The sequence below is a fragment of the Microtus pennsylvanicus genome, chromosome 3 (assembly GCF_037038515.1).
Source record: "Microtus pennsylvanicus isolate mMicPen1 chromosome 3, mMicPen1.hap1, whole genome shotgun sequence".
NCBI lineage: Eukaryota > Metazoa > Chordata > Mammalia > Rodentia > Cricetidae > Microtus > Microtus pennsylvanicus.
Genome location: NC_134581.1, coordinates 123,115,377 through 123,143,357, shown reverse-complemented (window position 1 = coordinate 123,143,357; position 27,981 = coordinate 123,115,377).

Here is a 27,981-nt window from a genome sequence, read left to right as displayed (position 1 = left end):
TCAAGGGAGAGTGCATGGGAAAATTTCAAGGGAATAAAAGGAAGGAAAATGATGCAATTATATTTTAATTAAAAATAAGTATTTTAAAAACCTAAGTTTTTCCTTCTTATTCTTTTGGGGGTATTTTCTTTTCAGTAACCGATATTCAAAATATCTGAGACCCTCCTTGTAGTATCTGTTTGTGTCTCCATTCTCTAGGGAGCTAGGCTTCCCTCATCTTCCTGAAGGTCTTGAAGGTCTGTTTGTATTTTATTTGGTTGCTTTTATTTCCTAAGTGCTGTTGTCTCTATCCGCAACCCCACAGCACTGGGAACTAGAAACTTGAGCTATTCCCTAGAGATTAAGAACCATGCTTACCTCAAGATATTATTATGATATGTAGCAAGTTTGAACAGTACCTTCCTAATTCCATCCCACTGTAGGTGGAACCTCATTTCTAAAGTCTTGGTCTACCTGGCACAAATCCCATGTTCACCTACTGTGAAAGGGATGAAATAGAAAATAATTATGTCTTTAGACACCTCAAAAATTAATTCTAGAGTATGTTTCTACATCAGCCTAAGTCAGTCCCAACTACTCTATCATTAATGTCACATTACTAAGTTTTATGAATGACCCAAATTCAATCAGAAACATTTCCATTATATCCTGTGAACTCTATTTGACAGATAATTTCATCATAATTTTATAATTATGGTACATAAATGGTTAACTTGGTTATCAGGGAGATGCAGACGTGTAAAATGATTCTTCGTGGGGTTCTAGATTAACTAAAACTCACTGTACATGGAGGTAATAAAGAATACTGTTTATGAAAATTAATAATGCGGTTTGACTTATTTAGATAATTTCAGATATAAAAATTTTTAAGTATATTAAAAGTAATATATATTTGTGTAACTTTATATATATTATATAACTATAAGCCTTTTTCTTACATATTGGATCATTTTTTTTAGTGTTTCTCTATTTTGTTTTTCAGTATGAGTTCAAAAACCTACACTTACATTTCCCTACAGAGACACATTCCACTGTCATCCTCAACATTAATACTGATTCAAAACAATTATGAATTATTGAGTCTGTGCAAATTTCAGCAATTGCTGTCAAAGTATTTTTTATAATTATTCCCTTAAAGAAATTAAAACCAGAACAGTTCAAAGACGATGTGCTCCTATCATATCTCAGCCTCTTAGATTTTTTTGCTTGCATAATTATTCTGTTGACTCTTTGAAGGGCTGGATCCAATATCTTTAGACTATTTCACCTTTGACCTATCTAATCGTTTCCTTCAGGTTTTATTCTGCTTTCTTCTGCAGTTCCCATAATCTGGAGATTAGACCTAAATGCTTGACTAAATTCAAGTTAAGTATTTTGGGCAGCAGCACTCACAGGTAGGGCTGTAGGATTCACGTTGTATCATATGCAAGAACCAGAATGCTTGATTGTGCTTCAAAGACAATGAAACAGAGTCTGCTTCTTGTTGTAGAAGGCTGCTTGTTTGTTCCTACTCAGCCTTGAAATAATCACCCAGAAGCCATACTATTTACAGTACTGTTTGCCCAATAGCTTAAGCGTATTTCTGGATAACTCATATATTAATTCAATCCATCTCTATTAATCTGTGTATTGCCTTATGGCTGTGGCTTACAGGATAAAGTTCGATCCAGTGTCTGTCTCGGGTGGGGCTACATGACTTCTCATTGACTCTGCCTTCTGTTTTCCAGTATTCAGTTTAGTTTTCCCCACCTAACTCTACTTTACCCTATCAGGCCAAGCCAGTTTGTTTATTAACCAATGGTATTCACAGCATTCAGAGGAGAATCCCACATCAGTTTCTCACAGAGACAGTAGCACTGTAGCTCTAGTCTGAGCAGATCTTGGTGGCACTATTTGTCAAAAATAACTCTTCTATTCTCTTCATGGTTTCTGAACTGTTGACATTGATAATCTTTGTTTATATGAGTTGTGGATAGCCTCTGGTAGAGCTGACCCACTAGAAACTACTACCTTCCATTTATACTTTATCTTGAGCCACATTATTAGATTATATAGGGATTGATACTCAAGAAGAAAATAACAGTCTCACTGGAGAGATTAGGGAGCCAACTTGGCAGATAGTTCTGTGATTCCTCAATTATTTTGTGGTGGGCAGGTTGTTAGTGTAGGCTAGGGAGTTGATTTGTGGGTGGAAATAAAACTGGATGAAAAGATGAATAGAATTTAAGATAGTCTGGGAGGTAGGGCTCTATCTCAGGCTGTTTGGGGCCCTGGGTATCACTGTCATATTCAAAACAAATAAGTAAAAACCCTAGGAATGCAATTAACAGAACAACCAAAATGCACTGGAGGACTAACCTGCTAGCCTGTGACATTGATGAGAGAGTTAGGAAGTGGTCCAGTGACTTCTACCAGAACCTTCAGGTTCATTCGGCAACTTCTTAATATTCTCTTCTCTGTTCACACAGGAAAACCTGACTTGAGAACTGTTAAGAGGAGGACCTGACAACCCTAGTACACTATTCAGACTAAAATTCATATGACTTGATGCTGCTGTCTTTGCATTTTCACAGGTTTCTTAGTTACCATCTCCTGAGTAGGGACAAGACTTCCCTGGCAAGACTTCCTGCGGAATCTGCCATCTAGAATTAGAGGAAAGGGAGAAATAGTGACGGTGAGTGAACAAATGAAGGAGTCCCCAAGAAACAGACTGGAAATGTTGTGTTACATTGTTCCTATTGAGACTTTTCATCCTCTTACCTGTCATTGATGGAGTTCATTGAAAGAGCATGTCTGACTGAAAGAATAAGAAACATACTCCATAGGCCAACATATTCCAGTTGGAAAGACCACATAGACAATTCTCATTTGCCTGTGGGACTCTCTGTACCTGTTTCACCTGGTTTTAGTATTTTCTTAATTCAGACATTTTGAGGATGAGGAAGGAGCATGAAGACTCTTCACTGAAATCTTTTGTTCTTCTGGTAATAGTGCATATCAGATCGAAGGGATTTTTGGCATCTACACAGGCAGGGAGCTTTGTGAGGTGAAACACAAGTCCATGGAGAAGCGGGTCTTCCTGAATTTCTCTCCAGAGGACATGGTGAAAGAGTAAAGCATGTTGAGTTCTGGATGCTGACCTTTGAAACTCTCCCTAAAGCTGCGTGCCTGCTGACAGGAAGATGTGAGAAGTCATTTTGGTTATAATGAGATACCAAGTGGGCCTGTCTTCTCTTAAAACCTGGCATTTAAAAATACATTTGCTTCTATTATGGACTGCCCTAACCTGCAAGGCTATCGCATATGACATATTGCTGGAGCAGGTGTTTTAGAAAACATTCTGGCAGTAGGGCGAACCAAGAAGAAAGCTTATAGTTTGTTTCTTCAGTCTCAGACTCACACAATTGAGAATGCGTTTAGATCTGGAAATTTATTGCAAATGTTGTATAAACTGCTTATTAATTCTATGCCTCCTGCACAGTAGAATTATTTAATCTGAGGGGGAGACAGATGAAGATTATTCCGTTCATAAGACATATTCTCACTTTAGCAAAATCTTTTGTAACCAGTTTACTTCTGATCTTATGGGTGAAAAGGTGAGTTAAGGAACACACAAATATTTAGAGCCTGGCATTTCCTGATACTAAAGTAGGGAAAGGTAAACTGCTTCTTTGTTTTGATTGAAATGAAAGCAAACTATCAACAAATATTCTTTCCTAGCCCCACAGAACAGATTTCTTGTTAGAAAAGTGATTTGGTGTGAAAAGATACCTCGGTATTGAGAGGGGCTACCTTGGTAAATGATTAAAATACAATCTAATGGAATAATCCTGCTTTAAACACAATTAATTTGACGAACTGCATTTTACATTAAATACGTAGTGATAGTTTGTTCAAACATTAGAGCTTTATTTTAAAATATGTGCATGTATTCTTTATTTCTTTTATATTTTCAATGGCCTTTGAAGGTCATGGATTGAAAATAGTAAAAGTATAAAAGAAAAACAATTCTAAGCAATAATATTCAATGAAAAAGAGTTTTAAAGAAATGCCACAGCCTGGAGAGTCTCAAGACAAACTTTCTACAGAGAGAGCAGTGAGGTGGGATCCACTCTGTGTGCTGCAAATGTTTGTTGCCATTGGTTAACAAAGAAGCTGCTTTGGGCCTATGGAGAACAGAATAGGGGAAGGCAGGAATTCCAAGCAGAGATAGAAGAGAAAAGAAGGTGAAATCAGAGAGATGCCATGTAGCTGCCATAGGAGACAGACACTGGAAACATGACCAGTAAACCACGAGTCCCGTGATAAAACACAAAATAATAGAAATGAGTGAATTTAAGATATAAGAGCTAACCAGGATTATGCCTAAGCTATTGGCCAAGCAGTGTTGTAATTAATAGTTTCTGAGTGATTATTTCATTTCTGGGCAGCCGGGAATGAACAAGCAGCTTCCATCTACAGAGCACAGGAATAGGACCAGCAAGCTGCTTCGTGAGTAGTATAGGTAGTAGATGATTTTGTTCCTAAATGTACAAAGACGTTATCCTGCCACCAGATGTTGGCTCTAGGTGGCAGGCAACTTGACTAAAGGTAAGAAATCTCTGGGTCATTTAACAAACATGATTCATGGCTTATTATGTGTGATATTACAGAAAAATCTATTTAAAAGTCTAGATCATCAGCAGGGTGCTGAATATTTGTCTGTGTTACCAGCAACCCAGGACATCAAAGAATATGAGCTCTTTAACCTAGGAGTGTGAGAGATCAGCCTGGGAAATATAGGGAGGCGTTACAGCCCAAAAGAAAACCTAGACTACTTGTCTACCAAGGTGTAAGCCAGGCCTTTGACACTAATTTGTTGAAATTTATTTGCCATGTGCAAAACTCATACAATTTATATTAAGCTCATAAATTCACCATAGCCTGTTACTCTTTAAAATATAAATTTCTCTCTCTCTCTCTCTCTCTCTCTCTCTCTCTCTCTCTCTCTCTCTCTCTCTCTCTCTCTCCCTCTCTCCCCCCCTCTGTCTCCTGTCTCTCTCCCCTCTGTCTCCCTTTCCATACTTTGCTTAGCCACCTAGAAAAACGTAAATCAATCTACAATAATGAAGGTAGGCCATAACAATTCTTTCAGTGATGGAGAGAACAGGGTGAAAAATTAATAGGAAGAAGACAAAAGACTTGACCCATATGATTAACATTTAGGCAAACAACATTTAAAAAATTTACACACAATGACACAGAATATATATTTTCATATGCGGCATAGTTTATAAAATGGCTACATTATAGACAAAAAGCAGGCATCACTAAAACTGGAAAGCTTTGGTTGTGGAGGCTACTGTATGTCACATCATGGTCCACAGTTGAAGCAATCTTTAGAGGAAAATGCATAGTAGCAACTCCACATAAAAAGGATAGTGGTCTGAACACTCACTTTCTGTTAGCCACTTAAAGATGATAGTAGGACAGAAGTGTGACTCTCAGTGAAGTCTGATAGAACACACAGAAGGACAGAGCCAATGCTGGGCAACCCTGCCCTCAGGGCACTGTCCCTTCCATGTTTGGACCGAACTCAAATTTTTCATTTAAATTCCACAAGTAAGATCTTCTCTTTCTAGATGAGGGTGACAATACCCTACACCATCTGCTCTCTATAGTCCTTTGCTCTCAGTCAGATCACACAGCAACGCTGCTATCTATGGTCCCTCAGTGTTGATTGTGGGTCTTCAGACTCTTGTTCTCTCTGTAAGTACACAGGTGAGTAATTCCTATTCAGTGGTACAATAGTTCTTCTCAGGGCTTAATTGGCAACTTTTATCCACTTGTACTTTGAAAATAAATTAATCCCCACAGGGTCCACCTGAACTTTAATTTACAAACTCTGCCTATTGGCACTAGGCCAACACATCTATGAATGACAAAACTCTGCGGGATTCTTGTTCATGAGTTGACCTCTCAGCTCATGGAGTAACAAATCCGCATGCTGCTTCTGCAGTGAGTAAGTTTGGTATAAGCATAATTTCTTCTGATAACACTGGAAAAATTAAAGGGGCGTGTAGAGAGCCCCAGAGAAGAGAATGCCGGTGAAAATGATGTGCTCACACCCAGAGAGGCCCCCGTCGGTGTAAAAGACACCGATCTTTGAAGGATCCCCAAGAGCTGACAAGATGGGTGAGCGGATAATGTGTACACATTACGTCCTAGCTTCACAGAGTCTCAAATGTGGACATGAAAAAGTGATATGATCGTTTAGACCGAGGCAGTGTTTTTCATAGAATGCAGTGTACAAATTGAAATATAATACACAAGACGAGGCCCAAATAGTGTAGAGTAATATGGACAACATTGCTCCTCAGAGGAACAATTGCTTTAATGGGACCTAAGTCTCTACCTAATATTTCTTCTGGTCATTTGTTCTCCCAAGTTCTGCTTGCAAGCTGTTAAAAAAAAATCCCTATATCTTTGTCATTTAAACTTTTATCAAGCTAGGTAATCCAAATACTACTCATGGATCTGGCTTAAGCTTGAATGAAAATGCTTCCCCTTACTTCATAAACCTTAGTCTTTTTAAGGGTCCCGTATTGCCAGTAGATCGGGTTTTGAACCTTGCACCCATGATATCATGTCATGGCTGACCCCCTTGCATCCTTTGCAAACTTGAGATGTCACATCCTCTGGATAGCACCTGCCAGAGTGAGATGAGGAATATTCATTATGCAACAAGAAAATACACACTTTTTAGTCCCGACTGTAAACATGACATGACGTGGCCCATCTGCCAAAATAGATTTTAGAAGAGTCCCCTTGAGCACCACAGCACCCAGACTGGAGCTTTTAGCAACAATAACACAGAGGCCAGCATGGGTTTGGCTTTTGCAAATTAGACAGGGAAACAAAGCACTTTGGCCTAACAGGCATTCCTCTCCAGTGAGATGAATAGCCAGAGCAGATCTGGCACACTGTAGGTAAGACAGCCTGTGACAGGAACCACTCTGAGAAAGGCACAGTTCTAAGGGAGCAGACCTCATGTGCAGTCTTGAAACCAAGTAGTTGTGCACCTCAGACTAAACAATAGCTTCACATTAGACTCAGCCCCCAAGAGGACACACAGAGATGGCCACAGGGATCCAGGACGAGCTCAGCAGGGTCAGGAGGAATGTGGACTCCAGGTCAGACCAGAGTCGGCCTTATAGTTGATTTATTCGAGTTTGCCAATGTGACAAAATGAATACAGTGATGTATTAAAAGCATGGACTTCATTAGTTTGTTTAGTATAATATCCAAAGATTGCAACCTTCATTTTGAAACGCTGATTGGAAGAGCATACAGGCCGGCCCTCACAGTCTTTCCCATGGTGCTTTTCTGGAGTGAGGTTTTTTTTTTTTTTTTTTTTTTTTTGCTTCAATCTTGCTTGTTTTTAGTCAGTAGCCCTTTGGTCCAAGTGTTCCCAAGCAAAATGATCGATAATTTGTTCTGATATTTGAGATAATTTAAATTTTGACGATGAAACACTGGATGACATCTCTCATACTTTATAACCTTTCCCCCCAGAACTGTTTTACTGTTAGTTCCCTAACACTCTATCTGTTCTTAAAATCTCACTGACCTTTATCATCTCAGGTGAATGTCTACAGGCCACTGGGATATGATTCTTTATAAACTACTATTCACTTAAACCAAGTCATTAATTTCCTATAACCTCTTTACCAAATTGATTTTATTTCAAACCCAAACATTCTTCCTACAATTTTATTTATCTATCTTACGCCTTTCCTTTCTTCCTTAGACAGGGTTTCACTATTGGTCTACCTCTATCTTCCTCTCTCTCTCTTTCTCTCTCAGTGTTTACCAGGATGCTAAAATGCCAAAGATTCTTAATAAATACTTAATAGCTTATCTTGTCACTCACCAGTATCACAAAGCCACCGTCTGAGGATGCTGGAGACGTGTCAGCTCTCTTTGGCTCGTCATGCTACCATCTGCTCCTCACTACGGCTTCTGTTTTGAACCTTTGCCTCGGCACATAGATGATTCACTATCTCATGGTGCTGATGACATTTCACCAAGTGTTAAAGCTCAGGCTTGTGGTTAATCAATTCTTGGATCATGCTGCTATTTAAGCTTGATGACTCTTTCTACAGAATCCATGTGTCCTTTATGGGGCTCTGGGCTCAGGTCCTCAGGGTGTCAAAGGCTCCTGACAGGCTGGAGCTCGATGGTTAGAATGTTGCCAGGTCTTCTCCCATAGCCAGAGGACCTTTACCCACAGCATTTGCTCCTCTTGCGAACCAACTGTTCAGGGCCTGTGTAAGAATGAACTCTTTTCCAAAGATTCACAAGACTTCCGAGAAAAGTAGACTAATGTTATGCTGCAGACACAGAAAGCCAAATTCCCAACAAAACTTCACCAACAAGTCATTCATTCTGAAATTCCGGTGAATGGAAACTCTAGAGCACACTCAACGCCATCTGAATGAAATAATTAAATGCTGGAGTTGGAAGGGAACATAGAAATAACTTAGCACTTCCCTTCAATTTAACTTGTGGGGGGACGAGACCCAGGGAGACAGAGAGTTATGCCCAAAAGCAGTTCTATAAGTAAGTTGTCACATCAGAACCAGACTCCGACACTGTGACAGCAAGCCTAGACAAGATTCCTTTAAAGGGATTTGCCCATCCTCACAGGCTGTTCTTAGGAAACACTGTAAATGGTCAGAAAGAAGCAGGATAAGATGGCATTAAAATCAAAAAGAAAGTTCTGGCTGCAATATGGATTTTCATAAGCCAAATACTCTATGGTCTCAATGAAGGAACTTTTCCTATTTCTTAATGAGTGATGAAAGCAGAGGTTTAGTGGGATTTCAAGGAATGACGGTTGATATGACTGACGATTGGGGTGGAAGGGGTGAAAATGACGAAGCTAACCAATGGAGGACAGACCTGGAAATTCTAAGTGGTCAAGGTAGAGGTTAGCAGGGTTGATCAGTCATCAGTAAGACAGTGTTTTCATCTTTCTGTTAGGATGGATTTATAGCCAAGGGGTAAAGGAAATATTGTTACAAAGAACAACTTCTGTGGAAACATCTCAAAGGGCAACTCATTGAAGACAACATCTCTTGATTCGGGCTTGTATCTGATGCAGTTTCTATATTTCAATGATCCTACTTGACGGGTGCACTCAGGGCCGTGGTTCTTGTTGCAGGAGTGTGATTAGACAGAGAATGATTTTTAGTGTTGTCTTTGCTTCTCTGAACCTGTTTCTTAGCGGCCACTTGTGAAGAAGCGATAGAACAATCCCGAACTGTGCCATCCTGGATCACTGCAGACTGGCTTTGCTATTTATAGGCTTGGGAGACGGTCTACCCTTTCGATGTATGTCGCTTGCCACACTTGTTCCTGTTTGATTTGTCCTCCAACAGCTAAGAAATTTGCCCTTGGGTTTTGTAGACCTCTCCCTGAACAAATGCAGGGCCACTGCCGCAGCAGCATGCCGTGACTTTCAGAAGTTCGCTTCTCTTGAACATGCATAACAAGTCAGCCACTTTCAAAAGTCATGCTTTGAAAAAAAAAAGATTATTTTTAATGAAAAGAACTCTACATTTGCCATCTATTACAAAAAAATATATACAGGCACACAGAGCTTGGAGAAAAAAGACAGGACAGAATAAACCAGCATTGTGTTGAATCATAAAAAATGCTAGGAGGAAAAAGGCACAAAAGACGCCGTATTGAAGAAGGATATAAGGTCACAGTGGAGGGGGAAAAGTGAACTACAGTGATAAGAGGAAGTGAATGTACTTGTGTGTACCCGAGGGTAGGCACTGCAGAATCCTAAATCTCAGAATTACTAGCAATCAGCTCTTGAAGAACACTAATACTTTTGACTGTGGAGTACTGCAAGTCAGGGGATCAGAGAAATGTAAAGGAAATGAATTTATACCACTGAATATCATCTGAATAATTGTACATCCCGCTGTAAAAAGAGCTATTATTTAACTTAGAAAATACATAGTTTTGCAATTGAATGAACAATCAGGAAGAAAATTTTGTAAAAAAAAAATTGTTGAAGGCTGACAAAAGAAAGGCATTATTGTTATCTCTTTATTCTGGTGGTTACATCTGGCTGCCTCTGCAGCATTTGTGCAGCATGGCCTCTTTCCTCTCCTCTTTGGGGTCAGTCAATCCATGCTAATTGTGGAATTATGCATGTGTTCTGTGGAGCCGTTGTAGAGCCATGACACTAAGTAGGCAGGCAGAAGTGAACCTAATGCAGGTAGTACATTTTTCTCTTTTTTTCCTCTGCAATTTGAGATAATTCTTCTCTAGCCACTTACAGGTTAATTGAGCTTGAGATTTGTGTAAACTGAGGCACAGTGTAGCCTGTTTTCCAGGAGGAACACACAGATGAAGGAAGTGCTATGTTGGTGCCTATTTCCAAACAGAAGTGTGTGTATGGATTGCACAGGCCAGGAGTGCTTGCATCTGTTTGCATCTTCTGGGGCAGGGGGATGCCTTTCACTGAGTCCGAGGGTATATTTGTAAAACTCCTCTCTCTTCTTCACAAAAGCCCCTTTGCTGGACTATGCAGTCATATCCAGTGCCTCTCTCCCTAGATAGCACTAGGGATAAGCATCGAAGTTCTTTGAAATGTCTCCAGTTGGAGGCCTGCCTAAGAAGGCACTGCACACATGGAAAGCTCCCACAGGAGTCTGATATAAAGAAAACTTGCCTTCTCCCTACTGTAGGAAGTGACGTGTGGTTCACTTCTTAATTCTTATGATAAAAAGCAAAGCATCAAATTCCTTACCAGGGAACCTCATTTGCTCAATTCGGTGTCTGAATAGCACTCACGCCTTCAGAGAGTACCCATTCTGGCATCTCCTGAATGGCTGGTCATTATTAGGGGATAATTAAGTAGTTAAGCCTAGTCAAGTTCAAGAGTGAATCTCTTCTTCCACAGAGTATTTATGGAGGCTTGTCCTTTCATGTGGGATGGGATGGGACATCTGGCATTCCTCAGGGCTTCTTGGTTAACTTGACACCACCCTGCTTTTAACTTTTTTTCTAATGAAAGTTTGCATCAGCACCCACTCAAGGGGTTCTATCTCCTACCCTGATGCACAATGTCTTTGTTTCACCAGCTCATCTCTTGCAATGAGCGCTTCATCTTCATAAATGTGGAAAAGCTTTCAGTTCATTCTTTCTTCTTAGTCTGCTCCAGACCTGCAAGCCAGTATCTATCTGCACTCTCCGGCTCAGACTGCCCCTACCTAGGGCATCCTTCTCGGGTGCCAGTTTCTGGGTCACTTTTTCCTCCATGATGCTCTATCAGCAGATGACCCAGGTGGCACAGCCTTCCTCCCTGAGATACTCTCTTGGCATCACTTTCTGCACCTCATTTTGTTGTGTTGCCTTCTCTCCACAGCAGGCTCCTCCCTCTCTTCCTGCTCTGCCCTTCTTTCCCCTTGCCTTCATTTTCTTGTTTTCCTTCTGCTCCTCCTCCCCTACCATCTCCTCCTTCTTCTTCCCTTTCTTCTTCCTCTTACTCCTCTTCATATTCCAGTGAGTGGGACAGGAATCAAACAGTTATGTTGGGCATTATAGGCAAGTACTCTACCACTGAAGTCTATTTTTGTTCCCAAAGCTTTCTCAAACATTTCTTTCTTTCAGAGCTGGGGTTTGGGGCCAAAAACCTGAAATTCAGGACTCATTCACTCACATTTAGCTAATGCTGTACCACGAAGTTCAGTTTTAAAATGTGAGTCATATAGGTATCATTTACTTAATTCAGATGTCCAGTTTAATGATTTGGGTAAACAAAACAAAGAAAAACAAAACCCAAAAGACTCTTGATACCTCAACAACATGGCTACCTAAACAATACCTGAACAAAGACATGTCAATAGACATGATATCCTGGCAGAAGGGACTCTCCTGGGACCCCAACACTAGATAAAGTACAACAGACAACTGAGAGGTGCTGCATGCTGCAATAAGGGAAGCCTAGCTCCTGGGCAGGAGCATCCTAACTGGTTATCCCTACCTGTTGGCTAAGGTCTACATTAATCATAAACTGGTTGGCCTATTCGCTCAGGCTTCTTATTAATTAATTCTTACATCTTAACCCACAGTTCTTGCCTGTGTTAGCCATGTGGCTTGGTACCTTTCAACAGCGAGGCATTCTCATCTCTGTCCTCTACATCTGGGTGACAATTGCAGACTGTCTCTTTCTTCATCCCAGAATTATTTTGTTCTCATCGCTCCACCTCTACTTCCTGCCTGATTTCCCTGTCTATACTTCCTGCCTGGTTTCCCTGCCTATATTCCTGCGTAGCTACTGGCCAATCAGCGTTTATTAAAAATAGTACAAGTGACAGGATAAAAGACCATTGTCCCACAGCACCTACCAAATAATCAGCCCTGAAATCATGTGCATGCTATAAACACTGAACAGACTTGGCATTTCTTCACAGAGACACAGACATGTATACACACACATAAACACACAGAGACATACACAGACACATGCACACACTTACACCCTCTCTAACACACACACGTACATAACAATAGCCATTAAAGGAAGGGGTCAGAAATTTTGAGTGGTGGTATTGAGAGGATCTAGAAAAAAGAAAGAGAGTGGAGGGGATGACATGATTATATTTTCATTAAGAAAATACTTTTGGGAACCCAATTCCCGATCAGGATTGCCTTGTCCAACCTTGTTGCAGGAAGAGGAGCTTGGTCCTGCCTCAATTTGACTTGCCAATTCTTTGTTGACTCCCATGAATGGAGATAGAAAAGGAGTGAATGGGGAGGGGGCAGAAGAGGGAACTGGAGGAGAGGAGGGAGGGGAAACTGTGGTGGGGTATGTAAAGTAGATGGCAAACAATTAATAATGAAAAAAGAAATATCCTGTAACTTCTGCCAAAAAAATCAAGTTAGAGGGATGTTTTTGGCTTGCTCCATTCTTCTCTCCCCTCTCTCCCACCCTCCATCCTTGCTTCTATCATTTTTCATCTTTCCCATCCTCTTTCTCTCCTTGGGGGCACTGGAACCAACCCAAAGCAAATGAATTAGTTTTAACTCTTTAGCTTTGATTAGTTTTTACATATTGGCAAGTTGATGCCAGCTAGGAATAGTAAGAGTCCACACTCAGAGGACCACCCTAACACCAACTAAGTCAAGGTGCTTGAACAGCGTAGCACAGAAAATTCCATGTGCTAATTATTCATCAAATGCTAATTGACTATTACAAATACGTTCTCTAGTTATACCTTTCAGGGGTTAGTAGATTATAGCTATTATCATTTCCTTTTTATAAATAAGCGTGTAAGAACTTTGTGAAAAACTCAGCAAGCTGGTCTTAGAGAACCAAGAATTTCAGTTCATTTCACCCATTTCAAAACTCCAGCTTTTGCTGTTGCATTAAATTTAAAATTTTACTTTTAATAAAAACAAGTGGTAATATTTAAGGGCAATTACATTGTAAGCTGTTTATTATCACACCAAAGAGAAAAATCTGTATTATTTAAGTGACACATTGTTTTTCTTAATAGTGAAGGGTGTAATAAATTCGACATGGTGGATTTCTGAGAATGCTGAAATTTTAGAGGATAATCCTGATGACATCATGTTCATAAAAATTGTACCAATGGACTTTATATAACTTCATAGTGTAAATAGGAAGTCTACATTATCCAATACATACTCATTCACTGAAGTCTAATAAGAATTTAGTGGTTAGTTACCTCCCTCACACAGCTTACCATAGAAATACAGTGTGTGGAATTTTCTTTATTGTCTTTTACTCTTCTTACTATTAGGTTCCTCTACCCATCTTTCTTCAGATTTCTTCAAATTCTGTGTTGAAGTATACTCTATTATTTGTAATTATTGAGTTGCCAGCGAGAGGCATTCTTCAGAAGAGAATGGGCCATATCCAGCTCCTTGTGGTTGGCCTTCACTTCTCACTCTACCCTTTCTCTCTTAGCTGCCACATATCTAAGCAATTCATCTTTTCTAGCTTTGAGTTCTCCACCTGTCAAGAGATTTCTCTCGTTAGTAAATACCACTGCTTCTGTTCTACAGCATTCTGCAAACATGTGATGTATGTTTGCTTTGCTTTAAACTAATTTCAACAAACCATTAATACGTTTCCCTTGTATTCATTTGATTTTTCTTAGATGATAGAACTTAGGATTTCCTGAAGAGGGGGGTAGAATTCAAATATGTTTTCCTAGATTGCACTTCTTTACGGCTTTCATAGTAGATGAACAAAAGCAGCTAAAATGGAGTGCTGTTTGACATTGACACTGTCCAGCAAAAAAGAAGAATGCCTTTGAAAACAAAGTTCAAAGAAAGAACAGAATATTTGGAGGGACAGATATGATGATTTGAAAGAAAATGGTCCCAAAAGGGAGTGGCATTATTAGGAAGTATGGAGGTAAGGTCGTACTGGAGCAGGTGTGGTCATTTTAGAGGAAGCATGTCACAGTGGGGGTGGATTTTGAGGTCTCTTTTCTCAAGCATCACTCAGTGTGACAGTCAGTTGACTTCCTGGTGCCTCTGAGTCAAGATGTATGTAGGGCTCTCAGCTCTGGCACCATTTCTGCTTGCACACTGCCCTGCTTCCCACCATGATAAGCATGGACTGAACCTCTAAAACTTGAAGCAAACCCTTTACTTAAATGTTCCCACGGTTAGGGTGTCTCTTCATGGCATTAAAAACCCAAACTAAGACAATGAGTAAAGTTAAAGGTTACTAAAATAGTATTGGCTTATAACTCACTGGTGGAGAGTGTATTTAGATGTCTCCTTCTCTGTTTAGTCCAGCCAGTTTCTTCACATTAGATGAAGCTTCTGGATACAAATGTGAGACCATCTAGTTAATCTGGGTTTTTCGTGAAGTTGCCTTAGATCACATCATCTCCCCTTGTAAGTATTTCCAGGAAGCCTTGCTGGTTTCTCATACATCTTGCTATAATATTACTTCCTGAACCATTCAGCTAAGTCAGGTTACGAATGAATAGCAGTCATTGATGTGACTGTCACATGGAGACTCCAGACTTCCAACAAATGCTCCAAATCACTGCTTACCTGCTCTAGATAGATGCAGTTGGCTGATGCAACTTCCAGAAAATGGAGCGAGGAAATAATGTAGGTAACTGAAAATTACCTTGCTAATTTCAAGCTGCTTTCAACAGGTAATCAAATATAAGACATATTCCATATTACCCAAACGTACCTGAAATGATAAAACTCACAACAGAGGAACATACATTTTTCCATTAAGCAGAAAGCATAGTAATTAATAAGTCTGAATTGAGTCAATATTTAACTACTAATGTTCTAGGATGCAACTAATCCAATTTCATTTTATTCAATTCACTTTGCATATCTCAATGTATTTCATGAAGAGAAAACACCTGTGTTACCAATTAGGAAAGAAATATTCATGTAGTAGGGACATTTGCTAACTGGTATTCAAATGATTATATTTCTTGAAAAGACTGTACCATAAAAATAATACCTTAAATCTAATCATTTAAGGCATATTTGAAATGGCTTTAAATGTTATATTCATCCTTGGAAATGAATTCAAGACTGTCTTATTACATGTCAATAAAGCTATATAACTTTAATGAAACTGAAAAAAAAGTTTTGAATTACAATAGGCCGCTCATGCAGAATAATTCATGCACAATACTGGCCTCCAATTGGAAACTGATTTAATGCTCATGTTAATGAAGTGCCTAGGAGAAAGTGAATAATACAGAGAATTTCCTTTTCAGAAGAGTTTTTCTTTTTTCATATAATAGAACTTTTTTTTTTTTAGAAATTTCCATTGGAGTGTCTCTGGAGAGTCTGAGAAGAGAGAAGTAAGATGTCGAGAGATAAAGATGAAGAATGGGAGAGAAATGAATATCTCTTTCTGTGGGATAAACATTTCCTTGTTTGTCATCAAGTTCTCTTGAGCAAATGTGAAAATGAAACGCAATTTGTGCATCCTGTGAACTGAATAGTACGCTAACAATGGAAAAGGCAAGTGCTGAGATGTTTTGTGGTGTGCCAGTGTCATTGACCCGTGTGGCTTTCCTACGAACTTAAAAAAATACGACACCAAGCTTGATGAGCCATGATACTCAGCTCATAAATAAAATAAAAATGTGCTTTATTGTGGCAGTTCAGCATCTTTTAAAAAAGATTATGATGACATTTTCTGGGACTGAATTAATTCAGTGGCTGTAGTTACTCTAATTTCATAATTATTTTTATTTCAAGAAAAAAATTTGTAGGACTATATATGCGGTGCTCTACCTCTTTGATACTGGCTTATTTGAAAAGACCGTCTACTTATTGCAACTGTAAAGTAACCCCCAATTTGATAGCTATACAGCATTTACAGGGCAGAGGTAGAGCCTGGGCAGAAGGCTCACTGAATAAGGAATAGTATAAGTGTTATGTATTTCAGAAGGCTCGGTTGCTTTGTGAGCTCTTCCCACTACTGCTGAATTGAGAAGGATACAACAGTTCCTTCTTACTCTTAATCCATTTAGCAATCTAAGCAAGGCAGCTCTTCCTTTGCCATCACTTGTGCAGTGCCTTGCCTTTCTGTGCCTCGGGACATTAGGTTGTCATTTTGTCTCAAGAACATAAAGAATGGAACTTTTGTAGTTCATCTTTTGAAAACAACAACAGCAACAACAACAAAGATGCTATTTCTAAAAAGTTGTGTCTGGGCTTATGCTGTGCCAGAATCCTTTTGTTCTTGTGATGTTAACCTATTTAAATAAATACTTTTCCCACGAATCTTTCTGGGGAAACCTTCAACAACTTTGGTGCCTGTTTTCTTATTAGGTATGTAAATTCGGGAAAATCTACCCTTGAAATGTGGTCCTTTGCCTCAACTCACTACTTGTTTTCTACTTTAAAGTGTTACTCTGGCCAGACTTTGTTCTCTAAGCAAAATCTAACAAAACACCTTCCTATTTCTCAGTTTGGTGATGTGACCTCATAAATCCTTCTGGCTTCCTTTGCAGATCTCATTTAGCTCAGCAGATCCACACTGGAAGCTAGATTTCTTATTAAGTTCTTCTGATCTCTCAATCAGAAACAATGATGATCTTTTTCTCTGAATCTCAACGGCAGTATCTGTGCCTGTAAAATTCTAGGAACCAATGTGTTTCTTTCTAAATTTGTAGTACTCATGAAGAGAACCTGAATTATCATATGGTTTCGGAGCATTTTGCTCTTGAGAATGAATTCAAGCAAGGTAGCCTGGGGTCAAGTGGAGACTTTGGAAGATATTAGGAGAATGAGTTTGGGCAAGTTTAGAAAACATTTTGAAGTTCAGTTTTCCATCTCTTGTGAGAGATATTAATTGCTGCAATGGGAAAGAGTGATAGCCTTCATAGGTCAGAAATATATGTAATTTTATTATATTACATATTTCCTTATGTCTATTGCTGAGCTTCTAGAGTAGTGGTTCTCAACCTGTGGGCCACAACCTCTACTGGGTAGCATATTGGATATCCTGCACACCATATACTTACATTATAACTCATAACAGTAGAAAAATTAGAGTTATGAAGTAGCAACAAAATAATTTATGGTTGAGGGGGTCACCACAACATGTGGAACTGAATTAAAGGATCATAGCATCAGGAAGGTTAAGAATCACTGGTCTAGATGTTAAGACTACAAAATATTTGTTCTTGTGTGTAAATCACTTTATCTCAAAATAAATTTGCTGACTAAATGTATGAATCTTACATGCTTTGGTTTAAAATGTCTGTATTTTATTTCCTATCAAGTCTTGGAAAGTTAGAATTTTTGATTGGTTCGTGCTCATTTAGTCATCCATAAATATTTCCTGAGCATTTATATGCAAATGTGATAGTAGAACCAATAGATGGCAAATTGCACAAACGTTGTCCTCAAACTCAGCAATCTTAAAAGATAGGAATGTGCCTCAGAAGCACAAAGGCAGGGTAGGGAGCGAATGCAGATTTATGACTCAGAATGATCTGGATTTCAGTTCTTCGTCTACAACATCTCAAGTATGATCTAGTTCACAACCAAAGTGTATCCTCCAAAAATGCAGTTATAGTAGCATTAATAATATCACTTCACAATTTATAATGCTGTCCCAAAGGATATTGAGTGCTTTAATATTGCCTTACATATTTGTATACATTAACCATGATATAGACACTAGTTTTCTCCTCCAAAGAATGCGTGTAAAGATTTATTTAAAATAGTGACTTTAACTAGATGTTAAAACAAATAAGGCATCTATGAAACTGTTACCTATGTGTTCATTATATTTACCATCTTTCAAAAAAAGAAATATTGTTGCCTGCTAACTACAAGATGCTATTGTAAATACAGTGAGAAAATGTGGAAAGAATAGACTATGGCTTTGAAATATGAACAATTGATAATGTACAGATATATTTTTATGATGATGGTCTTTATTATTCCTACGTGTTTACAGAAATTCAGTTAAACTCACTATGACTGGCAGTATGTTTGTATAATGAAGGATTTTGGATATTGAGTGCTTTGTTACAAGTTGAGCATGAAAGACCAATACAATATTGAAACATAGATCTTGGGAATCATATTTATCAGTTAGGAAAAAATATTACATGTGAGAGAACATATCATATGCTCAGAGAATTATGAAAGCTTATCTCTTATTAGAATAGAGAGCACATTTACAAAACCTAGATGAGAGAAAACCAGAGTAGATGGGACTGGTTTATAGATGGGGATGGTGGAGTTGGAGTTGCTCAGAAGATTCCCACTGCATACAATGTAGAAGAGGATGCCACTGATAGCTTCTGAAGATACCCACAACAGAGAAGATGCCACTGATGGTATCTGAAGATTCCCACTGCATACAACAGAGAAGATGCCACTGATGGTATCTGAAGATTCCCACTGCATACAACAGAGAAAATACCACTGATAGTATCTGAAGATTCCAGCTGCACATAATAGAGAAGATGCCACTGATGGTATCCAGGGAGAGAAACACACAAGAGACCTAACTGGGCTACAGCATTCCTGGTTTGAATAGATGTGTTAGATTAACATTGAGAGACATATGTAGTAATCTGGGTATCAGGTTATTTATATAGAAATAAGTTCTTATTTAAGATGATGATATAGGGATGAGATGAAATAATATCTACTGGTAAAGATTGCTTATTCTAATTCCTAACTAAAGACAAGAGTGTGCAAAAGTTAAGCAGTAGAAAAATGGGACCAGTCTTTATTTAAAATTGACATATTTTATGGATAACAATGATATTCTGACTTTTTAAATCATTTCTCATTTTCACAAAATAGTCTACATGACTTGGATTATACTCTCAGGCAGCTGAGTAATTGCCATCATTTCTTTTACAGCTTTCTATGCGAGGAGACGACATTGGCCAGAACCCTTGTTGTGCTCACTAGGTGGCAGGTGAAAGACTGTTAATTGCTAGTTCCACGTAAGAATTGCACAGTGTGCACATTGAGGCTTTCTTTAATAACAGATGAGATGTTGAAATCTTAGCAAAAATTAACATACATTCCTTGAGAACTTGCAGGCAACTCTGAAGAGCAAAGCAGGCATACTAACTATAGATCTTTACCTCTTCCTCAGCTCCTCACAAACCAACCTCCAGTCTTCTCCTCCACTCTGTGGCAGACAACCTGCTGTAAACTCCCCCTCCTCTCTTGACCCCATCACCACTCCATGGCACAGATCTTCCTCTCCAACCTTCCCTCTCCTCACTCATTACTTTATCCTTGGTGCCAACACCAGCAGGCCCTCCCCAGGAACCTGAAGGCAACTCTAGTCTAGGTACACTGAGCCTGATAGAAGAGAAAGTGGGGAATAGAATTGAGGCCATTAACATAGGAAAGACTTTCTGAACAGAGCACCATTATCACAGGCATTAAAATAAAAATGTAGTAAGTGGGGCTTCATGAACTGAACAGCTTTTGCTTGGCAAAGAACAGTGCCAATGAGAAAAAGGGGCAGCCTACAGAATGGGAATTTTTTTTTTATCAACTACATATCAAATAGAGGGCTAATATCTAAAATTCATAAACAACTTTAAAAAACTAGGAATAAAGAAATCTGGGCAGTGGTGGCGCACGCCTTTAATCCCAGCACTTGGGAGGCAGAGGTAGGTGGATCTCTGTGAGTTCGAGGCCAGCCTGGTCTAGAAGAGCTAGTTCCAGGACAGGAACCAAAAGCTATGGAGAAACCCTGTCTCGAAAAAAAAAAAAACTAGGAATAAAGAAAAGGAATAACCCAATGCTGAATACAACAGCTATGAAACTCGTTGAACATGGAGAAGTTAAACTGGTACCAACAGAGAACCTTCACCTTTACCTGCTAAGGCCTTTGATACAGAAGGTACTTTGCATACTACTAAAAGAGACACATGAACACCACCCAGCAACACACCACTGTTTCGAGAATGATGTCTTGCCTGTAAGATATGGACGTGCAATGGTGGCACAAAACTTGTGGGAATAACCAACCAATGTCTGATTAGATTTAGGCCCACTCCATGAAATGAACCCATGCCTGATACTCTAGGGTAATCAAGAACCCGAGACTAGATAGACTAGTGTCATAGGGGAGAACCAAATACTACTGTTCTAAACTAATAAACAGAAAAATAAGCAACAATAACAACAACAAAATAGCAATAAAATGACTTCTAAAGCCAGGCAGTGGTGGCACACACCTTTAAATCCAACACTCAGGAGGCAGAGGCAGGCAGAATTCTGTGAGTTCGAGTCCCACCCTGGTCTACAAGAGCTAGTTCCAGGTCAGCTAGCACTGTTACGCAAAAGAAACCTTTCCTTAAAAAAAAAAAAGACTCCTAATAACATTGTGCTATACTCATAGGTCAGTGTCTTGTTTCTGCAGTCATCATCAGAGAAGCTTCCTCCGTTAGCAGATAGGAGCAAATAGAAATCCACAGTCAGACATGATGCGGAAAGTGAGAGACCTTAGAATCCTCAGCCCTAAATATGGTGTTTCCATCAAATCTCTCCTCTCATGGCTCAGAGAACCCAGAAGAAGAGGGAAAAGGAGTGCAAGAGCCGAGCAGATGGAAGAAACTAAGAAAACATAGCCCTCTAAATAAACAGGAACAGAGCTTATATGACCTCATAGAGATGGAGGCAGCACACACATGGCCCGTAAGGTCTGTACCAGGTCCTTCGTACATATTTTTGTGTTTTATGGGATTCCTGAGTGTGTGGATGTTTGGATTTCTGTTTCTTGAGCCTTTTCTTGGGCTCTTTTTTATGTTTATTTCTTTTGTTCAATTCCAATGTGTTAACCTTGTTTTAACTTATATTTTATTGTTATATAAAAAAAGAAACCCTAGCAAAAATTTAAAGTTTCATTTTTAAATAATAAAACTGAAGTTCAAAATTGAAGCAAAACCTGGCATTAAATTGAGTTTTAATATGAGATATCTTTCAACCATAAAATAGCACCTCCATCCCCATCATTAGGAAACATATATAGATACACAGAATATAGATTATGCCAGTACATTTGGGATGATGGACAACTCATGAAGTCAGACTTGGAAGTAGAGAAGAATAATTCTTAACATAGTTGGGGAGTCTCAACTAAACAGTGAATGGTTTGGGGGTCTCAGAAATTACAACTTAATTCATGGTGGAATGTGGTATGAAACATTAACTTGATTTATTGGGAACTTCAAAATACAGCAAACAGTTATGTTCCTTACAACTTAAAGATCGATGGTAGTATAAGGAGAGACATTTACCTATTGTTGTGGTTCTCAAACTTATCTTCCACCTGGCTTCTCTTAAGAGGTCATTTACACGACTCACCAAAATAGATGGAACCAAAAAAGAAAAAATCCAGCCAATTCAGTAAACAGTGACCCCAAAAAAGACAGGGAAAGTCTGCCAAAAATACTGGAACAAGCCTAGGAAATATGTAGTAAAAGTTTGTACCAAGAAATTGCACAACTGTAAGACAGGGGGGTGCTTGAATATCCAACATCATCATCAAAATGGAGAGCAACTTTTAAAATAAATGCTTTGATAGTGACAGAGTTCTCAGTGGTGGTAAGCACGCAATAATGCAATGAAGAGGAAGGACCCCAAAGAATGCAAACAGTGCAGGTAAAAGCAAGTGACTTAGGAAATCTGAGATAGAGGAGGGAGGACAGAGAATATAACCAACAGAGTTGGAAAAGAAGAAAGAAAATTTCCACAGAAGATTTGGCATTTTGATTCAGAAAATATAAAACAAAAAACCCAAGCAGGAAAGCCATAATTTTTTTTGCTCCAATTTATCATTTAAGATGGTGACCTTTTGGGCAAAAGCAATGTTGCCTTTGTATGTACATGATTGTGAAAGAATACTGGAATTATGATTGAGCTGATTCAAATAGCACTATTTCTCTTTTTTTTTCAAATAGCACTGTGCTATTAAAGTGTGTTCCTAATATATTTTACTAAAGTGAATAATAATGACTTTTGCTATACACCTATGCTAATCTAGTAAAATATGCATTTCCATATCTAAAATGTTTAAAGTTTCATGTAAAGAAAGGTGAGTGCCCTGCGCCACACTCTCTACCATTCTTTGTAAAACATTTAAGCACAACATTTGTGTGAAGGAGTTAACTCAAGCACACATAATCCTCTACACAAACCCTACTGCACCCAGAGCTACATAAACAATAACTAGGTTGACTTGTTTTTAACAAGAGTGTGGTGAGTGGAACTACATTGATATATAATTTATTAAATGTTCTCTTGCTTGTAATCCCCATGATACAATTACAGGGGAAGTAAAGTATCTCTTCTCTACACATTAGAGTCTCTAGTTGTGTCTAAGTATTGGAAGTTGTATAAGACAAGAAACAAGATAGAAACACACAAATTCTATTTCATGCATTTTTATGTCATGGGAACTGTTCACATGCAAAATGAATTCCCCAAAAAAGTAGGTTAGGGTTAAAATCTTTTTTTTTAAAATGTACACAGATGAGTAAATAGTGAAATATGATAATATAGAAGTGTTTGAGCTAGGGTGGTTAGTTGAGGGACAATGTCTGATAGAGGATATGTTAGTTTAGTGAGATTAATCTGTGCAGATTTCTATTGACTTAGCCGTCCTCTCAGATGAGAGTTGTGTCTCTCTTCCTTGTGATACAGCTGGGCTCTTCTTGTGGAATTGTTTCTTCCTGCTTTGGGAGGGTGGAGAAAGGTTATAATGTCTTTGTATCTATTGCTTTTGAAGACTCTCAACGCGAAGCAATCACTGCATCAAAATGGCAAGTACTGAGGTGACATGTTATGAATATTGTCAGAATTGGATTAGTAAAGCAATTAAAACTAATAGATTCAGGTGGGGAAGCCCCTCACTCTTTTCATGTCAAGTACAACCAGAAGTTCTTTCCATAAAGATTTTATTCAAGTCCAAGCTAGACATATTGTGGGAAAGATTCTCTCTGCCTAGGGCTCTGCTGACTGACCCATGGGGATCTCAAGTTTCATGTTCTTCTAGGATTGCTGTTGTGTACAACTGCTACTAATTAACTCAGATTTTAATTTTGCAAGCTCTTCATTACTGCGCGGAATCAAAGTACTTTCAAAATTACTGAAACCTTATTTTTTTATCATAAATTTTCCCCAAAAATATGTTAATAATGCTATACCATCCCTTATACCCTTACTGTAAACCAATCACTTTTTCTGAGACAAGAATATTTTATAAACCATGCACAGAGGGAGGTTTTCAAAATTACAAATAATTTATATCCTAGAGTATGAAGAAATGCTCATTCTTTCGATTCGGAGGTTTGAAAATTTGTTAATGAATGAAATAATTTTGTTGCTGTAGGTTTTGTACCAAGTGAGAAAAAAAGGCAGAGGAGGAGATGCTGTGTATAGATAGAGAGGAGAGAGGTTTTAAAATTGGATTGAATCATCAGTTAGTTAAGACTAATGGGAACTGGATGTCCTCTTCCCTCAGCATTGCCTTTCTCTATCCAAGCCCAGAGTCGGCTGGGTAACACAGTACTCATATTTTGGTCTGTTGAGTACATTACCGGTATGGAACTAATGCACCACAGACAGGAATTTTCCATATGAGTAAAATCAAAGAGGGTTTCTATACTTACAGCATCCTAAGGAAAAGCTTTATTCAAACCAAGAGATTAGCATTCATTTTCATAATAGCTGCATGGTAGTAAGGGTCCAAAGATATTGCTCAACGCTTCTTGTCTTTAAGTATTTTTCCTTGTGTGGTCTGGAATCAGTGACTTAACTCTACATGGAGAAAATGTGGGAAAAGTGAAGAAAATTGCTTCCATGACTGTACTAGAAAAGCTGTTGACATTTGTTCTTGGCCTCCTTCTAGTTCTTTCTTAGATGCATTAAAAAAAAAAAGAAGCCTCAGAGAAGGATCTTGTGGCAGGAGTCTGAGGGTGGTCCACGGCTAACAGAGAAGAGCAGAGACAGTTCAGGTTGACCTCCCCAAGGAACCATGCCTGCTAAGGCTCACATGGCTCATTTTGGAAGAAGATTCCACTCTTGAGCGTTCAGATGAGAACTTGTGACATCATAAGTGCCTTGTAAAGGTGTTGAGACCAAGTCCCAGATAAGTTCAGAGTTCTCACCCTCAGAAACAGGGAAATAATGATATGTGTGGTAACTTGTTAACATTGAGTCAACATATTACAAGATAACATAATGAATATATGCATATTTAATGCATATTTAATTCATATCCTGAAATTCTAAGAAGGATTAGCTGATTTATAGGATACTTTCAAATACTATATACATTGCAACCTTGTAAGTTTTTATCATCTTTAGAATTCAATCCTTTTAATTTATATTTTCCTGTTTCCCCAAACAGTCTCAGCCCATCCTGTTCAAGTCTTTTAACATCCCCTTTGCTAGGTATATGCTTGCTGAAAATATTTATCAGATTTTACCTTCCAAATTTACTAAATATGGTATGATTTAAAATATTCTTCCTTAAAAAAGATTTTTGATATGCTAATATAATTTAATATGTGTGTATGAGTACCTAGGGAAATAAAAACTATGCTTTAGACACCACCACAGCATTGTTTAAATACGCATCTAAAGAACACATCAAAGTCACATGGTTTTGTTGTGTGTGTGTGTGTGTGTGTGTGTGTGTGTGTGTGTGTGTTCCCCTACATATCTATGCCTGAAGGTTAGAAATGAGAGGATGAGGATAAGTATGGTCATCTTCTTGTTTATATTTGGGCTGAATGAAATGTACTAAATTTCATTTTCCAAAAGGAAAAAATAACCATAAAATAAAACAGTTGGAATTTAAAATTCTGACACTGTCATTTTCATTCTAAATACATATAATTTTTTTCTTTTACATCACATAGGAAACGTCTATTTTCTAAAGTGTCACTGGGGCAAAATGTGTCTCTGTGATTCCTTCCTGATACCCAAAGTCGTCATCCATGACATCCCTGGTTCTTTCCAGACTCAGCCTTGAAAACTGTGATGATGACATTTCTTTCAGAAACTTGGAGAATGTTCTGTGTCATAACTGATACCCTTTTGACGAGATGGGTCGTTTCAGGCATGGTGGTATCTATAAAGTGTGGATGTTATATATTTCTTCCCTTACATTAATATCTCAAAGGGTTTTTAAAGACATGTTACAGTTTTGAAGGTCTCAAGAATTCTGTATATCTGATATAATTTAAATATTTTTTAAAAAATTTATACAGTCCAATGTTGAAGAGAAAATGACATTTTAGTGTGTAAATTTTAACATCACACATAGTATAGTATATTCATTTTCCAAAATGGTTTGCCTTTGAAATATTCTATGTGGAATATAAAAGAGACTTAAATCATTGCCAATCTCCACCTGTGCAGTTGTAAATGCAATGGGGATGTGGGGTTGGTCCTGTGAGCAGTGAGAACCTGGGGGATGTTCTTTTAGATTTCTTTCTCCAACATTTTGAGGTCATCATCACTCTCATGACCAAAAGAAAGTTGGACACTAAAGATAAATACTATCCCTTAGACTGGAGACGTATAGAATGTATGTGCAATCCTTATTTCTGGGAAAAGGTTGGCTATGTCTAATCAGTGGCACTTAATGGTAGAGAACACAGCCCCTGGAAAGCAAACATGGGAACAGACTCACGTCTATGCTGTCTCACCTCAGTGATTAAGCTTTAGCACTCAATTGGCACCCAATTAACAACGAATTAGAGCTTCCAGGAGTACTACTTTACAGTTACTTGAAGAGCTAAGTTCATCCTTGTGATGCCTCCTTCTCGCCATTCTTCCACAACGCATGGGAGTTTTATTACAATTACTCCTCTTGTTAAGTAAAATGTCAGCAAGCTAAGAATTATTAGAGCATTCTAATTGAAATTTGAAAACTAATTAGAATGTGTGTTCCTATTTAGGAGCTGCTGAGCTAAAAACTCTGGAGCAAAAATAAATCACTCTGTTTACACTGTAACTGTCATATTCTTAAAATTAAATCCAAACGTGAGACTTTTGATTTACAACATAACCAAAAATATACACCACAACACTTTGAAGTTCTTCAAAAAGTTGTGAAGATATTTTTTAAACTAAATAGAAATAAAATCTGCTTTTCCTGGTATAAACTAACAAGTAAAATAGCAAGTAGTAGAATTTTAACAACATTATGTGGAAAATATGGCAACACTGGCCAATACCAACAGTCTCGTTCACAGCAATTGCTAGGATTTACTTGTGCAAAGAAAAACTTGGCAGGCAAGGTTGTCAAACCATTTCCAGAAATAAAGAAAACACACCACACCACACCACAGACACACACACACACACATACACACTCGCGCGCGTGCACACACACACACACAAACAGGAGAGACAAGGGGAAGGAAGGGAGGGAGAGCGAGAACCCACCACAACTCTGATATCCCAAAACCTGTAAATGTAAAGATATGACTCCTAGGCAACAATTTGGGCATCTGTGATTAGAAAAGTATGGGTTATAAATAAATTGTCAAAAGTAATAATGCCATTTTGTTCCATGATCCTCCCTTTGTTCTGTTACCCGTGATACAGGTTCACACCTATGGTCTACCCACTGTTCTGTTACCTGTGATACATGATACAATCTCAGGACATGGTTTCTTCTGAAAAGTCACCCAGACACTCATCCCACCTCCCCCCCCCCCCAAATGATACCCTAGTGGCCTGAAATAGTGACTGCAACTCGTATGTCCAGTATCTGCCCTGGCAATCTCTGGTTAGTGAAGGTTGTATATACCAAGTAGTTAGCAACTGAATCATGGACATACTAACTTAGTGTGTCTTAGGATTGGGAGCGATCATGCCATAGAACTGATCACACATTAAACTCTATCAATATAAAGATGACCATGAGAATCACAGAATAGTACCAAGTTTCAGTCATTATATATGAGTAGATATAGGCAAAGTGAGGCTCTTAAAGCCCTGATTAGACCCTGATACATTTCAGGTGTTAGATCTGCCCTGAAAATTTGAAAAAGCCCCCCCCCCCTTGAGTTAATATAATCCTTGCCTAAATTAAAGGAACAATCAGAAACCGGTACAAATCACATGTTGTAGGATATTGATGCATGGTATGAAAATGCATTGCTCCGAATGGTGTAATAAAAAGCTGAAGGAGGAGTAGGTAGGCAGGGACGATAGGCAGGATTTCTGGGGAGAGAGAGGAAGCAGAATCTAGGTACACAAATTACTTCAGAGAGATGGCAGCCAGTTGCAGAATGAGTCGGAAACACAGCATAGAGCAGAGGCAAAACCCACATGATAGAATATAGATTTAAAAATATGGGTTAATTTGAGTTATAAGAGCTAGTTGAAAACAAGCCTAAACTAAGAGCCAAATTTTCATAATTAATAAGTCTCTGT